The 18,335-nt window shown below is 43.1% G+C and overlaps 1 non-coding gene across 1 annotated transcript; it reads left to right on the top strand.

Moving 5' to 3' along the window:
- Nucleotides 1–10,565: 10,565 nt before the first annotated feature.
- LOC124512005 (U6 spliceosomal RNA) lies at nt 10,566–10,673 on the top strand. The gene has a single exon (XR_006962039.1). It is a non-coding gene; the product is annotated as a U6 spliceosomal RNA (small nuclear RNA).
- The last annotated feature ends 7,662 nt before the right edge of the window (nt 10,674–18,335 follow it).

The following is an 18,335-nucleotide window of genomic DNA, read 5'->3' as shown; positions in this document are numbered from 1 at the left end:
TCATTGCCAAGTAGTATTCCATTGTATATATAAACCACATCTTCTTTATCCATTCATCAGTTGATGGACGTTTAGGCTCTTTCCATAATTTGACTACTGTTGAAAGCACTGCTGTAAACATTGAGGTACATGTGCCCCTACGAATCAGCACTCCTGTATCCTTTGGATAAATTCCTAGCAGTGCTATTGCTGGCTTGTAGGGTAGTTCTAGTTGTAATTTTTTGACGAACCTCCACACTGTTTTCCAGAGTGGCTGCACCAGTTTGCATTCCCACCAGCAGTGCAAGAGGGTTCCCATTTCTCCACATCCTCTCCAGTATCTGTAGTCTCCTGATTTGTTCATTTTAGCCACTCTGACTGGCGTGAGATGATATCTGAGTGTGGTTTTGATTTGTATTTCCCTGGTGAGGAGCGACGTTGAGCATCTTTTCATGTGTCTGTTGGCCATCCGGATGTCTTCTTTGGAAAAGTGTCATCTATTCATGTCTCCTGCCCATTTCTTCACAGGCTTTTTAGTTTTTGGGTGTTGAATTTGGTACATTCTTTATAGATTTTGGATACTAACCCTTTATCCGATATGCCATTTGCAAATATCTTTTCCCATTCTGTTGGTTGCCTTCTGGTTTTGTTGATTATTTCCTCTGCAGTACAGAAGCTTTTTATCTTGATGAGGTCCCAATAGTTCATTTTTGCTTTTAATTTCCTTGCCTTTGGAGATATGTTGAACAAGAAATTGCTGCGGCTGAGGTCAAAGAGGTTGTTGCCTGTTTTCTCCTCTAAGGTTTTTGATGGTTTCCTGTCTCACATTTAGGTCTTTTATCCATTTTGAGTTTATTTTTGTATATGGTGTAACAAAGTGGTCTAGTTTCATTCTGCTGCATGTTGCTGTCCAGTTCTCCCAGCACAATTTGCTAAACAGACTGTCTTTTTTCCATTGGATGCTCTTTCCTGCTTTGTCAAAAATTAGTTGGCTGTACATTTGTGGGTCCAATTCTGGGTTCTCTGTTTTATTCCATTGGTCTATGTGTCTGTTTTTGTGCCAGTACCATACTGTCTTGATGATTACAGCTTTGTAATCGAGGTTAAAGTCTGGGATTGTGGTGCCTCCTGCTTTGGTTTTCTTTTTCAACATTACTTTGGCTCTTCGAGTCTTTTTTGGATCCATACAAATTTTAGGATCGTTTGTTGTATCTTTGTGAAGAATGGCGGTGCAATTTTTATTGGGATTGCATTGAATGTGTAGATTGCTTTGGATAGTATTAACATTTTAACAATACTTATTCTTGCAATCCATGAGCATGGAATGTTTTTCCATTTCTTTGTGTCTTCTTCAAATAACTTTGTAAGTTTTCTGTAGTTTTCAGCATACAGATCTTTTACATCTTCGGCTAGTTTTATTCCTATGTATTTTATGGTTCTTGGTGTAATTATAAATGGGATCTATTTCTTGATTTCTCTTTCTGTTGCTTCATTATTGGTGCAACCATTTTCTCTACATCGATTTTGTACCCTGCAACTTTGTTGAATTCATGTGTCAGTTCTAGCAGCTTTATGGTTAGAGTCTTTCAGGTTTTCTATGTAGAGTATCATGTCATGCAAAAAGTGAAAGTTTGACTTCTTCTTTGCCAATTTTGGTGCCTTTTATTTTATTTTGTTGTCTGACTGCTGAGGCTGGGACTTCCAATACTATGTTAAACAACAGTGGTGAGAGTGGACATCCCTCTCATGTTCCTGATCTCATGGGGAAGGTTGTCAGTTTTTCCCCATTGACGATGATATTAGCTTTGGGCTTTTCTTTTTTTTTTTTTTTTTTTTTAACGTTTATTTATTTTTGAGACAGAGAGAGACACAGCATGAATGGGGGAGGGGCAGAGAGAGAGGGAGACACAGAATCGGAAGCAGGCTCCAGGCTCTGAGCCATCAGCCCAGAGCCCGATGCGGGGCTCGAACTCGCAGACCGCGAGATCGTGACCTGAGCCGAAGTCGGACGCTTAACTGACTGAGCCACCCAGGCGCCCCTAGCTTTGGGCTTTTCATATGCGGTTTTTATGATGTTTAGGTAAGTTCCTTCTATTCCTACTTTCTTGAGGGCTTTTATTAAGAAAGGATGCTGTATTTTGTCAAATGCTTTTTCTGCATCGTTTGACAGGATCATATGGTTCTTATCCTTTCTTTCATTAATGCAGTGTATCACATTGATTTGCAAATATTGAGCCAGCCCTGCAGCCCAGGAATGAATCCCCCTTGATCATGGTGAATAATTCTTTTTATATGCTTTTGATTTTGATTTGCTAGTATCTTGTTGAGAATTTTTGCATCCGTCTTCATCAAGGATATTGGCCTGTAATTCCCCTTTTTTGTGGGGTCTCTGTCTGGTTTGGAAATCAAAGTAATGCTGGCTTAGTAGAATGAGTCTGGAAGCTTTCCTTCTGTTTTTATTTCTTGGAACAGTTTGAGAAGAATAAGAATTAACTCTGCTTTAAATTTCTGGTAGAATTTCCCTGGGAAGCCATCTGGCCCAGGACTCTTATTTGATGGGAGATTTTTGATAACCGATTCAGTTTCTTCACTGGTTATGGGTCTGTTCAAATTTTCTGTTTCTTCCCGTTTGATTTTGGTAGTGTGTGGGTCTAGGAATTTATCCATTTCTTCCAGGTTGTCTGATTGTTGGCATGTAATTTTTTATAGTATTCCTTGATGATTGCTTGTATTTCTGAGGGGTTTGTTGTGATTAGTCCAATGTCATTCATGGTTTTATCTATTTCGGTCCTCTCTCTTTTCTTCTTGAGAAGTCTGGCTAGGGGTCTATCAAGTTTGTTTTTTCAAAAAGCCTGCTCTTAGTTTCATTGATCTGTTCTACTGTTGTTTTGGGTTCTATATTGTTTATTTCTGCTCTAATCTTTATTCTCTTCTTCTGCTGGCCTTGGGGTTTCTTTGCTGTTCTGCTTCTAGTTCCTTTAGGTGTGTTGTAAAATTTTGTATTTGGGATTTTTCTTGTTTCTTGAGATAGGCCTGGATTGCAGTGTATTTTCCTCCCAGGACTGCCTTTGCTGCATCCCAAAGGGTTTGGACTATTGTGTTCATTTTCATTTGTTTCTGTATATTTTTTCATTTCTTCTTTAATTGCCTGGTTGACTCATTCATTCTTCAGTAGAATGTTCTTTAACCTCCATGCATTTAGAGGTTTTCCAAACTTTTTCCTGTGGTTGATTTCAAGTGTCATAGCATTGTGATCTGAAAATGCATGGTATGACCTCAATTCTTTTATATTTATTGAGGGCTGTTTTATGATACAGTATGTGATCTGTCTTGGAAAATGTTCCATGTGCACTCGAGAAGAATGTGTATTCTGCTGCTTTTGGATGAACAGTTCTGAATATATCTGTCAAGTCCATCTGGTCCGGTGTATCGTTCAGGGCCATTGTTTCCTTATTGATTTTCTGCCTAGATGATCTGTCCATTGCCGCAAGTGGAGTATTAAAGTCACCTGCAATTACTGTATTCTTATCAATAAGATTGCTTATGTTTGTGATTGTTTTATATATTTGGGTACTGCCGAATTAGGTGCATAAACATTTATAATTGTTAGCTCTTCTTGATTGATAGGCCCCGTAATTATGAAATGATGCCCTTCTTCATCTATTGTTACAGCCTTTAGTTTAAAATCTAAGTAAGTATTGATACTGATACTGATACAAGTATGACTATTCCAGCTTCCTTTTGACTTCAGTAGAATGATAGATGGTTCTCTATCCCCTCATTTTCAATCTGAAGGTGTCCTCAGTTCTAAAATGGATCTCTTGTAGACAGCAAATAGATGGATCTTGGTTTTTTTTTTTATTGATTCTGATACCCTGTGTCTTTTGATTGGAGCATTTAGTCCATTTACATTCAGCATTCTTATTGAAAGATACCGATTTAGTGTCATTGTGTTATCTGTAGGTTTCATGCTTGTAGTGATGTCTCTGTTCTTTATGGTCTTTGCAGTGTTCCACTCACAGAGTCCCCCTTAGGGTCTCTTACAGGGCTGGTTTAGTGGTCATGAACTCCTTCAGTTTTTGTCTGGGAAGGCCTTTATCTCTCCTTTTATTCTGAATGACAGCCTTGCTGGATAAAGGATTCTTGACTGCATATTTTTTGTATTCAATACACTGAATATTTCCTGCCACTCCCTTCTGGTCTGCCAAGTTTCAGTAGATAGGTTTGCTACTACCCTTATGTGTCTACCCTTGTAGGTTAAGGCCCATTTGTCCCTAGCTCCTTTCAGAATTCTCGCCTTATCTTTGTATTTTGCCAGTTTCACTATGGTATGTCATGGAGAAGATCAATTCCTGTTATGTCTGAAGGGAGTTCTCTGTGCCTCCTGGACTTCAATGTTTGTTTCCTTCCCCAGATTGGAGAAGTTCTCAGCTATGATTTATTCCAGTAAACCTTCTGCTCCTTTCTGTCTTTTCTTCTTCTTATGGAACTCCTATGGTTTAGATATTATTACATTTCATTGAATCACTTAGATCTCTAATTCTCTCCTCGTGGTCTAGAATTTTGTTTTTAATCTCTTTTTCACAGTCTCATCTTTTTCTATAAGCTTATCTTCTATTTCACTTATTCTCCCCTCTGCCTCTTCATTCCTTGCTGTCACCATATCTAGTTTATTTTTCACCTCATTTACACCATTTCTTAATTCATCGTGACTTTATTTTTTTTAATTTTTAAATATTTATTTTTGAGAGATAGAGACAGAGCATGAATGGGGGAGAGGCAGAGAGAGAGACCAGAATCTGAAACAGCCTCCAGGCTCTGAGCTGTCAGCACAGAGCCCAATGCGGGGCTCAAACTCGGGAACAGGGAGATCATGACCTAGGCCTAATTGGACACTTAACCAACTGAATCTCCCAGATGCCCCATCATGACGATTTTTTAGTTCCTTAATCTCTGCAGTAGTAGATTCTCTGCTGTTTTTATGCTTTTTTCAAGCCCAGCGATTAATCTTATGACTATTATTCTAAATTCTTGATCAGATATATTGTTTATATCTAGTTTTGAGCAGTTCTTCAGCTGTCATTTCTTCCTGGAATTTCTTTTGAGGAGAATTCTTCTGTTTCTTCATTTGGCTAGTTTTCTGTTCCTTATGTGCTTTAAAAGCTTGTTATGTGTCCTGCACCTGCAAGCACTACTATATTAAAGACAGGTCGTACCCTGTCCAGGGCCTGGCCCTTCAGGAGGTGTTTTTTTTGGAGAGTGTTACTTGCTCCCTGTTGTTGTGACTGTGGTTGCCTTATCTCCCTACTTGTAGTGATGTTGTGGAGGCACCGGGTGTGCTTTGATTTGTTCATTGAAGTAACCTTGGGTGAAAAAATTTTTTGAAGGAAAAAAAGGGGGGGTGGTGGTGGTAGAAGAGGCCTTATACCGTGCAAAGGGAGAAATGACAGGGATGGGGAAAAAGAAAAGAAAATTGACTGGGCAGAGAAATTATATGGCTTAATCCAAAGAGAGAGAGAGAGAGAGAAATAAAGGAGGTATAGAACAGGTGAAAAGAGAATGGATTAAATATGTCTGCTTAAACAAACCAACAACCAGAATAACCAGACTAGAGATGAAATAAGAAGAAAAGGAAGGAAAAAAAAATGTATACGTATACATATATGTATGTGTACATATACATCTATACGTGCATATATACGTATATATGTATACATATATATATATATTTATATGTGTGTGTGTATATAATAAGAATTGCCTAAGAATTAAATCAGAAAATGCAAAACCGCTGGGTGCCTTGGAAACAGTGGCAGCATGAGTCTGGAGGAGGGGCTGTCTGGTTGGGCCCTGTCAGTCCGGCTCCAGTAGATGCCCAGTTACCAGATGCGGAGGGGCGTGGCTTGGTGTGGGCAGGTCCTGCCTCCACTGTGGGTCCTCTGTCCCTTCCCTGAGGTCCCTCCTTGTTGGTGAGGGGGAGAAAAATGGCGACACCCAGTGACTACTCCACAGACCGGGTGTCCCAAAGCACCCTGTTCAGACCGTCCTTACTGTGAAGCGGCATGAATGAGGCGGTTTGTCCTGCTCCACCGACTCCCACTCCTGCCTGGCACTTGACTGGCATTCAAACCCCGATGTCTTAAGGGGTCCCGCTCCGTGTACCCCAGTTCTGGAGAATTGCCACTCTGCGCTGCAGATATATGGCTTCTGGCTGGTGGGCGCAGGCAGTCTTTGTCCTTTGAGCGGCTATATGCCTTCTTCCCACAACACTCTAGGGAGGGGATCGCTTTCTCCCACTGCAGACTGTGCCTCTGAACTAGTTAACCCATCGCGGGGGCTGGCTGCCCTCCTCTCCAGGTGTGTGATCCAGGCAGCAGGCCCCAGTCCGGAGGAAGCCCTGCAGTTAGAGATTAGATCCTTTTCTGGGTTTTTTGTTTTGTTTTGTTTTGTTTTGTTTTGTTTTGTTTTGTTTTGTTTTGTTTTTTTGATTCCCAGTCTGTGGTTTTTCTCTTGTCCAAATACAATCCTATCCTTTCACAGCCTCTCTTTCTCTTCCCTTTGTCTCTTCGCAGAAGGGGATCCTCCCCTTTGTGCCCATGCCACCCGTTTTCTCTCTCCCAGTTCACAATCGTGCACCTATGGCTCGGCAGGTTGTCCCCATGGGCCCCTGGAGATGTCTCTGTCACTCTGCAGCCGGACTCTTGGAATTCAAAGTCCTCTGGTCTCAACACTGATGTGTTTGAGGGACGAAGGAACTTCAGGTTTCCCTACTTCTCCACTACTTTGGATTCTCTCCCAAGATTCTGGTTTTTTTAAATATGTCTTTATTTAACGAAATTAGAGGACTCTGAAAAAGTGGCTTAATACGAGCTAGGGAAGGGAGAGTATGAGGTGAGTGTTCAATGTGTTGTTGATTCAGAAAGTAAAGAAATGCAGTATATGCTAGATTATGGGGGCAGGAGGAAATAGAAATTACAGCTGCCTGTAGTGCAAGTCGGGGTGCCCATCCCTTGTGCAGTCACAATCTTCATGTAAGTTTTGATTCCCCAAATATTTAATTCCTAATGCCTAGTGTTGACCAGAAGTGTTACAGATAATAAACAACCGGTTAATGCATATTGTGTGTTCTATATATTATATAGTATATTCTTATGATACAGTAAGCTAGGCAAAAGAAAATGGTATTAGAAAAATCCTAAGGAAAAATACATGTGCAATACTCTTGTGTAAAAATTCCACGCATAAGAGGACCCACACACTTCAGACCAGAGTTATTCAGGGGTCAGCTGTACCCCTTAATGGGTGCTAGGTTTCCCTGCAGGAGGATGAAGTAGGTAGTGGCGATGGTTACACAACATTGCGAATGTGTGAAATTCTGCAAAGGGTGCCCTCTCAAATCATGGTGCATTTACATTCTGTATGTTTTATCTCAATGATAACAAACAAAGCTTGATGGGATGTAGCCATGGTAAAGAACATCTCAGTGGACAAATTTGGAATAATTTGAGCCTGGAAAAATATATATTAATATATGAGTGCAAATGGGAAGGAATTCTTGAATCTATTGTAATAACAACAATGGGGAAAGGTAAAAGGAAAGCCTTTCTTTACACAGAAATGCTAATTAATGCACATATAAAAGATAGTAGAATGTTAGAATGACTGACCTGCAACCATTATCTGATAATTAATTCAGACAGAAAAAATCAGTTGATGCTAAAATATTTAGACTAAAAGGTAAGTTGTTCAAGCAATCTTAAAGTATCACTTCAGCAATTACTTAATGAACAGGGAAAAAGCACCGCTAAAATGATCAGGTCTGGGGGCGTCTGGATGGCTCATTCAGCTAAGCATCTGACTTCAGCTCAGGGCATGATGTCACAATTTAGGAGTTCAAGCCCCACATCCGGCTCAGTGCTGACAGCTCACAGCCTGGATCCTGCTTCGGACCCTGCGTCTCCCTCCCTCTCTGCCCTTCCCCCACTCGCACTCTGTCTGTCTCTCTCTCAAAAATAAGCATTAAAAAATTAAAAAAATAAAATGATCAGGTCTTGTAGATGGTGTTATAACTACATAGTCAAACTTAATCAGCAGTAATAGAAAATCCTCCTAGCCTTTGCCTCTGAGGTGATGGCCTCTGAAGCTCCCACTGTCCTCTCTGTGTAGAAGTTCCACTCCAGTGTTGTACCTGAGGCTGAAGTTGAGGCACACAATCAGAGAAATCCACACTTCAGGACATTCCACAATCAATGGGTGTGCATTCTTCAAAACTGTCAGAATCACTGAAGACAGAAAAGTGGTAACTGATCTATATTTAAGAACTGAGAAAGTCAAAACAGCAAATGTAGTATTTGTACCGTGACTGAATCCCAGATTTCTGAGATTCATTCATTCATTGTATTCTCAGATTTATTCATTGTATCACTGGGGGAAATGTGTATATGGCTCCTGTATTAAATGATGGTATAACAGCAGTGTGAATTTGTTAATTGTGACAGTTTGTTGGGGATAGATAAAATAACCTTGACCTTAGGGATCAGATGTTCAGATATTAGAGGCAGAGTGTCAAGATATTCATGAAATAATTCTTCACCCTGCAAAATCTCAGTCAAGTGAAGAAGAACATGTGATGAAATAGTAATGTTTGTTGAATCTCAAGAATAGTAGATCGAATTTTTGTAGATCTAAATTTTTCAGAAAGAAAACTAACCATTCAATGAAAGGTGGGGGCATCCACATACCCTACTTGCTGGGATATGACATTTTCCAGGCATTTGCAGGAGCAGTTTATGAATTGTGTACCCACAGTGAGAAGGTGCAGTCATTGTGGTGAAGCAATCCCCTGTCCCAAAACCGCGGGGATAATCCATATGTGCAGAAATCAGTGTGACCAACTGCCCCCATGTCACGATGTGTGCTGTAGTGGACACTGAACTTTTTAAAATTATGTAAAACAAAGTTCCAAAAAAGATGATTCGGTAATACTCCTTGTAGAATAAATTGTGGTTTTTCAAGTAACGTGATAAATCTGTTTGTATTGGCGCATAATAACTGCTTCCTAGAGCCCTGGTTGAGGAGCAGTTTGGAAAGTAAGTCCAGTATGATGATATATATGAAACATTGAACCAGAAGAGAATACTATGGTGTGTGCATATGTCTCACATTTATGCAATTTCAGACTCTACCCAGTGTGCTCTGAAATTACATAAAGGGAGAATAAGCATAAATCTGAAAAAGAAATGTTACACCCAGAGATCAAAATACTATCAGTTGTGGGGTAATTCCCGAGAATGTATTTTACTATTATATATGTATAGTAGATTTCTGTTTTGAATTTAGCAGCTTTGAGCAACACTCGTTTATTTTCTTACATTGTCAGCAGGTCATAAGATCAAGAGCCAGGCTGTTAACTGGAGCCTCTGGGGTTAAATTTCTTCTTCTTTTTTTTTTTTTTTTCAGTTTTCCTTTATTTTGAGAGAGAGAGAGAGAGAGAGAGAGATCGATCACATACTCGAGTGGGGAAGGGGCAGAGACAGAGGGAGCGAGAGAGTTCTAAGCAGGCTCCAAAATGTCAGATCAGATCCTGATGCTCGACGTCATGATCTGAGCTGAAATCAAGTATTGGATGCTTAACTGATGGGGCCACCCAGGTGCCCCTGGGGTTAAGTTTCTTTGAGGGTGATTTATGTTAGAATTTATTTTTTTCCAGAAATCATTTTTTTTTTTAATTTTTTTTTTCAACGTTTATTTATTTTTAGGACAGAGAGAGACAGAGCATGAACGGGGGAGGGGCAGAGAGAGAGGGAGACACAGAATTGGAAACAGGCTCCAGGTTCTGAGCCATCAGCCCAGAGCCCGATGCGGGGCTCGAACTCACGGACCGCGAGATCGTGACCTGGCTGAAGTCGGACGCTTAACCGACTGCGCCACCCAGGCGCCCCCAGAAATCATTTTTAAAAATGATTTCCAGGGTGCCTGTGTTGCTTAGCCAGTTGAACGTCCTGGGATCAAGCCCTGTGTTGGGCTCCACGTTGAGTGTGGACCCTGCTTAGGATTCATTCTCTCTCTCTCTCTCTCTCTCTCTCTCTCTCTCTCTCTCTCTGTGTGTGTGTGTGTGTGTGTGTGTCCCCTTTCTCTCTCTAAAATTAAAAAGAACTAATATGAAAATAAGTAAAAAAAATAATAAAAATGATTTACATGTAGCCCCTCCACCTTGAAAGCCAGAGTCAGCATGCTGCCTCCCTCCCTGTTCTCCCTCTCTTTCCCTGTCTCTATCTCTTGACTGCTTTTGTTCTTTAAGGTCCATATGATTTTTTGGATCCACATAGATGATCCAGGGTAGTCCACCTCATTTAAAGTCCAGTGATGGGGGCGCCTGGGTGGCTCAGTCAATTGAGCGTCCGACTTCGGCTCAGGTCGTGATCTCGCGGTCCATGAGTTCAAGCCCCGCTGTCAGCACAGAGCCTGGAGCCTGTTTTAGATTCTGTGTCTCCATCTCTCTCTCTGACCCTCCCCCATTCATGCTCTGTCTCTCTCTGTCTCAAAAATAAATAAACGTTAAAAAAAAATAAAGTCCAGTGATTATAGTGCTTGCTTTGGCAACACATATACTAAAATGGGGGTGACTCAGAAAAGATTAGCACGGACCCCATGCACAGACTGGCATGCACATTCGTGAAGCATTCCATCTATTTGTTTATTCCTTAAACGTCAAATCATTGTGGACAATTAATTTTGAATAAAGACCTGACTAAAGGAAATAAAATAAAGCTGGATGATTATGAACCATAATTACATCTGCAAAGTCTCTTTTACCATGTGATGCAAGATAACCAAGGGTATATCACCTGCGTGTGGAGCTCTTCTTAACTCTGTGTGATCCCAGTGATTACACATGGGATGATTTCATGCAAGGAACAAAGTGCTTAATATTTTTCCATTCTCCTTTGTTAGATTCATTTCATATGTAAAGCATATATGTCAGTTTAGAAATACAATACGGAAAGAGTCTTTGATCACGTTGTCTTGAGTCAGAAAAGTTGTAGCAGACATGAGTATTAGGAAGGGACCGAGTATGGCAACCGTTTCCAACGCTGAGTGCTCAGTAGCAGGAAACAGGCAGTCCCAACAGTCTCTCGTGGTCATTCCCTCTAAGAACTGGATTTCAGTGATGAGACTGACATGGTGGAGTGTTCACACAGCATCCTACCTGTGGTCCTACTGTGCGTTAACGGTTTTACAGGGAAATTTTGCATAGGTCCCTATACCAACAGGTCCATGAGAAACGGAGTCCCTTGTCAATGAGGTTGTAAAGGAATGCAGCGAATGCATGTAATTTCCCACCTGCCCCTGTGACCTCCATGCCCACAATTTCCATACTGCCCATCTTTCTACCACTATAGCCTCTTGTCCTCTACCCCTCCCCCCCCCTTACAAGTCCTTCTCCATCCCAGTACTTTAGCCTGTCCCTCCAACCCCTGGGCCTGTGCGTGCTCCCACCCACTTCCACCTGAACCTTCAAGACTTCCTTCCCCAGCTCTATTGTGCACCCATTTTTAATTCCATTTCTCGTGTCTATACCCTGCACTATTCCAGGGACCTCTGTCCTATCATCACCTGCACATCGTCCATCCCTGTTGACCTGTATTGAATTTCATCCAGGGCAGAAGCCAATGACTGCAGCCCAGTGCCCATATCCCCCATGGCCCATCTTCGCCCTAAGTTCTTGGGTGCTGTCCGCTCCCTGTGTACCCCATACACACCCCAACATTACCCCTTTTCCTGAGTCCCTTTAAAACAATTTTTTAGTGTTTATTTTTGAGGAGGAGAGAGAGAGAGAGGGAGGGAGGGAGAGAGGTAGAGAGAGGGAGACACAGAATCCAAAGCAGGCGGCTCCAGGCTCTGAGGCGTCAGCACAGAGCCCAATGTGGGGCTCCAACTCACGGACCATGAGATCATGACCTGAGGCTGAAGTCTGATGCTTAACCGACTGAGCCAACCAGGCGCCCTTCCTGAGTCCCTTAATCTTTTCATTCCCCTTCTCTTCCCAGCTGACTTCATCACCCACACGCATTTTGTGTCCTTGAGAGCATTATCTCCCCACAAAGGTTTCAGCTCCCTTTCCACCCTCTGTCTCTGTCTTGGGCCACTAACCACATCCAGTGCATCCGTACTTCATTAATACAGTGTGTCATATTTGTGTGTGTGTGTGTGTGTCTTTTATACTCTCTTGACCCTATTACCAGGTTCCAGCTACAGGGCAGTCACTTCCCCCAGCTGAGCGGCTGACCACGTCCATGTCTCAGTCCCTTCTGTAACTGGGCTCTCACACACTCTGGCCACTTTGCAGCAGCTGTGACCACCCTGTGGCAGGTACTAGACAACCAGGGACAGCCTTTCTGCTCTGGAACTTGTGATATTAGCCAGTCAGCTAGTCCACTGGGAAGCCTTGAAAAGTAGCTCACTTCATTCCGCTTCCTCACATAAGCTGCTCCTCCAGCTTTAGCTTGTCACCCCGTCCCCATGTGCATCCCGTAGCGTGGACCCACCTGGCAGCCTTCGACCCTGTGCAGCTGCTGGTCATAAAAGAGTTCTGCCTTTCGCACTCTCAACAATAGCCAAATTATGGAAAGAGCCTAAATGTCCATCAACTGATGAATGGATAAAGAAATTGTGGTTTATATACACAATGGAGTACTACGTGGCAATGAGAAAGAATGAAATATGGCCCTATGTAGCAACGTGGATGGAACTGGAGAGTGTGATGCTAAGTGAAATAAGCCATACAGAGAAAGACAGACACCATATGGTTTCACTCTTATGTGGATCCTGAGAAACTTAACAGAAACCCATGGGGGAGGGGGAGGAAAAAAAAAGAGGTTAGAGTGGAAGAGAGCCAAAGCATAAGAGACTCTTAAAAACTGAGAACAAACTGAGGGTTGATGGGGGGTGAGAGAGAGGGAAGGGTGGGTGATGGGTATTGAGGAGGGCACCTTTTGGGATGAACACAGGGTGTTGTATGGAAACCAATTTGACAATAAATTTCATATATTGAAAAAAAGAGTTCTGCCTTTCATCGCTGCAAGTGTCATAGTGGTTTGTGTCCCCCATCAAATGGCTTTCATCCCACAAAATGTTCCCTTCCTACCGTGTGTTTCTTTAGCCCCATGTGCTCATGAATTGTCGGGGCCTTTACCCAGCCCCGCCCTTTGCTCACTTTTGCTGATTATGCCCTCTCCACCAATTCCACTTTATTCTTATGACTGTCATACCCCCAGACTGATGTGTGTTACACCCTGAACATCTCACACACTCTGTCCCCTCGTGCCCTTAAGTCGTGCAGTGCTCTTGAAACATACTGCACCCTTTAACTCCTGTGTGCCTTTTATTCTCTGTCCTCACTCACCTCTCACTTTGTGTACTCTTGTTAGGAACGGAATTGTGTGCACCTGAATTCGTACGTTGAGGCTGTAATCCCTTGAACTTGGAGGTGGGGGCTTCAAAGAGATAATGACGTTAAGTGAGGCTATTAAAGTGGAAATAGTACAGTGTGACTGGTGTCCTTACAAGAAGGACCTCCGGACACACAGACCCCAGGGAAGCAGATGTGCATGGGCAGAACAAGGCCATGTGAGCACACGGAGACGGGGGCCGGCTGGAAGCCAAGGAGAGAGGCCTCAGAAGAAGCCAACCCTGCTGACACCTCTGTCTTGGGTTCGTGGCTTGAGGAACTCTGAGGAAATAGGTTTCTGTGGTTTACACCACCAGCCTGGGATATTTTGTCATGGCAGCTTTAGCAGAGTAAACCCCCACCCACGTCACCGTGCTGTGTGTATCACCCCTGTTTTATATCTTTGCGCTCTTCTCCCCCCCCCCCCAGCCCTTCTTATGCTGCTGTTACACCCTCATGAACTGCCGCTCAGCACGCCCTGCATTTCCACAGCCAGAGCTCACAGAACTACTGAAATGCTGGTCATTTAAAACGTCCTTGTGGGGTCTGCAGTTGGAGGCATGCAGGGGCAGACATGGGGCCCCATTCTTGCATTTTCAGACTCGGACACATGTCTTTGATAAACATATTTATACAGACATGTTTTTGAGGAGCATACACCTGGTAATTGTGCGAGGGGCTTTGTGAAAGTGAGTAGGCCAGTGGTGTGAGGGTGTGCATTGTGTGTGTGAATATGAGTGTGAATGTGTATGTAGTCTCTGTGCACATGAGTGTCTGTGGGCCTGAGACTAAATATGCCAGAATGAGAAAGACTGTATGCACGTGTGTTTTTTCCATGTGTTTGAGTCGATGAGTGTGCGTAGTGTATGTGTGTGTGCGTGCCTGAGTGTGTAAATGTGCCTGTGTGTGAGCCCATGTGCTTGCAGAATGGGCTGTCAGCCATCTGGCTCTATTCCTGCGCTGGGAGATTGGGGAGTAGGGGATTTAGTGAGCATTTAGTATCACCAAAATGGTGGTTCGGCTTTGCCCTCACCTCCTGGGAGGGGATCTTCACCCCTTGGAATGCCTTGCTCATATATTTTCTTCGTCTGGGGCGGGACCGTGAGAGGGTCTCACAGGATTTATGATGGGGCCTCGGTCCATGGAGGAGACGCTGGACACTGAAGGCGTCCACCACACTGTGCGAGAACAGGCTAAACGCCGGCCACCCTGACGGTATGTGGCCGAGCTCCAGGAGAAAGTGTGCGCACGTAGGCTCGAGTGACCATCCCTGGTGGCAGTACGCTCTGAATACTGTCAGGTTTCAGTGCTCGGAGAGTAACCCATCCATCACTTCACAGAGAGAGGACCCTGGAGCTTTCCATTTGGTACTTTCACTGAACTTTGCCCCAAGCATTTCTTCCCTGTTTGATACTCACCTGTATCCTTTCCCTGTAACAAACTATAACAGTGAGTGCAACAGCTCTCAGTGAGTCTGGGCGTCCTTAGGGGGAATTCTGTCAGCTAAGCGTAGTTTTGGGAACCCCAAGCTTCCTTCCACTTGATACCAGAAGTAGGTGTGCTGCTAGGTGGACCGTGGTTCCCCACCTTTCCATATGGATGAAGAACCCTCACAGGGGAATGGACAGTGGACCTTGTTGAGACTGTGTATCTTCGTTAATTGCATGAGCCCCAAGTGCTCCCTCATGAAAAGCATGAGCCCCAAGTGCTCCCTTAATAACAGAGAGGTGTAGAGACCTCTGGTAAGAGCTCAGTGCTGTTGAATTAACAGAGCAGCATTGACTTCTCTGATAGAACGGTGGTAGAACCTGCTTGTGAAATCATGGAATCCCGGTACCTGTATTTCTGAGGGTCACTTTGATAAACATCTGTTTTTCTTAGAGGGGTAGATTTTTAGACTTCCTTTGATTGCCAGGGTCAATATTATTATAATGTCGTTCTGATAATATTTGCATATCACGAATCTCAGTATAATTTGTATTTAGTTTTAAAAATGAGACCTGGGACACCTGATGGCTCCTTCGGTGGAGCATCCAACCCTTGGTTTCAGCTCAGGTCAGGTTCATGGGTCAGGCCCCATGTCTGCCTCTGTGCTGGCAGTGTGGAGCCTGCTTGGGAGTCTCTTTCTCTCCCTCTCTCTCTGCCCCTCCCACCCGCTGTCTGTCTGTCTGTCTCTCTCTCTCAAAATAAAATAAACTTGAAAAAATGAGTCCCATGATTTCTTCTTTTTACTCAAAAAACATGGGACTGGGGCGCCTGGGTGGCGCAGTCGGTTAAGCGTCCGACTTCAGCCAGGTCACGATCTCGCGGTCTGGGAGTTCGAGCCCCGCGTCAGGCTCTGGGCTGATGGCTCGGAGCCTGGAGCCTGCTTCCGATTCTGTGTCTCCCTCTCTCTCTGCCCCTCCCCTGTTCACGCTCTGTCTCTCTCTGTCCCAAAAATAAATAAAACATTGAAAAAAAATTTTTTTTAAAAACATGGGACTCACCCATGTTTTCTAATATGAATTGTTGGCATGTTCTCTTTTATATCTCTTTAGATATTCTTGCTGGATTCTGATTCCATGTATTTCCTCAATTCTCAAATAATGATGCAGCTTAGAAGACAGAAGACTAAGAATGCCCTAGATTTTTGGTGGAAGAACTTCTGAGGGAATCGGGGATGCCTGTGAGACACACACACTCGCTGCCAGCCCCTTAGTTGTCTGACATCAGTATTTACTGCTCCTTCCCTGTGAGCCCCTCTCTGCCATCAGGGATCGTGAAAAGTAAGAGCCCCTCCTAAAGCAGTCAACAGTCTCTTCGGAGATACTCACAAACTTGTAATTGGATTTGGTAATGAGTCCTGGGAGAAAGTTTTTCAGAAGTATTGTCAGCTACCGAAGGCTGTGCTGTCATTGCCACCACGTGTGAAATGATAATTGCAGTTCTGACGGGAGGGGAGGTCACAGATCACAAAGCCTTATCTCTGGTCTGGCTGCCTCCCTCCCTCACACGTACTGGCTGCTGTGACCTTCACGCTGCGCCCCCATCCTTCAACGTGATGAGTCCAGTGAGTTCTTTCTATGTTAGACTGAGAGGCAGCCCCTGTAAGGAAGGACGTGTGAGTAAGTGTTCGTGTCTGGAAAGGGATCCTGAGGGTCGGGACAGACCAGGGGAAGAGCTGAAGAGGGAGGTGGAGTAGTTCCTTGGGTGTGAGCTGAGCTTGTCGATAGAGGTGAGGACCCCGGACCCTGCACCCACACCCACGCCTGGCGGTTCCTGGTGCCGTTTAATGAAGTCCTCCCTCGGATTGTTACTGATGAAAATGCCAGTGACAAGGAAGGGTCATTTTGAAGGTGCGTAAGGACCATAGTTATGACAGCCATCTGCTATTCACATTATTTTGCAGGAATCATAGGTTGAGTTTTCAGTGTCAGTAGAGGTGTGCCTACAATGCCTTTAGACCTCTAACAGTTTCCAGTTGTCTACAGAAATAGTGTATATGAATTAGTTTCTAGAATTTTTGTTAAGTTTCTTTTTTTGTATCTCAAGTATATAATGCACTTACTGGAGATAGTAATTGTGCCTGTACTGAAACCATCTGAGTCCTCCTGGCTATGGAAAGATTCCTTTACTTCTTGAAGTTAGAGAAGCAACGTTTAAGGAAATGGTAACTATAATTATGGGTTCCAGAAAACAGCTGTCATGAGTACATGTATCTTGTCTTATTATCTGTGGTTTAATAATATTCTAACATCATCCCCAAGCTCACAACTCATTTCCTTATGATTTCAACATAAACGAAACACAAGATTCTGTATTCCCAGATTCTCTTCTACTGTCTTTTGTCTTTCACATATGTTGCCTAATATCCAATAGTTTCGCTTATTGTGGGATTTAATGCTTAATCATTTGAACCAGAATTACTAATAAGTTAGTTTCTACCTCACGCTGTTTAATTACATACCATATATATTTTTTTGCTTCACAGCTCTGGGAACAGGGTAATATTGTCAGATGGTTTATTGGATTGAGTCCACTGTGTTTTCCTTCCTGGAATGACAGCCAATGAGTCTTTCTGCTGAACTCACATTGAGCAAACCCTTCATTCACCAAACCCAGCTAAGACCTTGCAAAGTTTCTTGTAGGATTAACCTAGAGAATAAATTATTAAAGAATATGGAAACTTTATGAGCAGGTTTGTCAAGGAGAAGAAAAGTAGCATGAAATGAAATGGAAAAGTGTTTTTCAAAAGTAAATACAGGCCTTATTGGAAGACACAGCTGACCTGGATTGTCCGTGGAGCACAGAGTTTCGGGCACTGTCGGCTCCAGCCTGCCATGTTCCAGTCTCCATTCGGCCCCTGACCAGTGTGTGAATTTAGATATGTCCCTTAACTTTTCTGTCTCTGAGTTCTTCTTATCTTTGCAGTGCCTCTGTCATGCAGTGAGGAAAATTTTAAAAATGATTCATATTTACGGCTGTACAGCAGTGACTTACACGTTTTAAGTGCCATGTAAGAGTTATTCATTCCATTCTTGGAAGCCCCTTAACAAAACTAAATTGAAGAAATGTATCTCAGAGAGCATATTGGATTTCAGTTGATATGATCAATCTAGTCCACACGACATGATCTGGTGCAGGATCCTCTGAGTCTGAAGACAAATACCAGTCACTAGCAACTGGCCCTAGATTTTTGACAATAGGAGTGGTCTCCTTATCTGAGACTTGTTGGAATCCTGGGCATTTTCTCTTCACTGCTCTCATCTCTCATTTTGTTATATAAGATGCAGGTTGTGCTGCACAGATTTGGTTCTAAAACATGTGGTTACAGTTTTTTCTTGGTCATGCCTTTTATAGGTGTCCCCAAGCCAATGGCAGCCTTTAGGCAAAGGATTTCTTCAGTGACTTTTTTTTTTTTTAATAT

The sequence above is a fragment of the Lynx rufus genome, unplaced genomic scaffold (assembly GCF_022079265.1).
Source record: "Lynx rufus isolate CCGP_SWC_20201006 ecotype Redwood Valley unplaced genomic scaffold, mLynRuf1.p SCAF_16, whole genome shotgun sequence".
Classification (NCBI taxonomy): Eukaryota; Metazoa; Chordata; class Mammalia; order Carnivora; family Felidae; genus Lynx; species Lynx rufus.
This window is presented reverse-complemented; position numbering and strand designations above follow the sequence as displayed.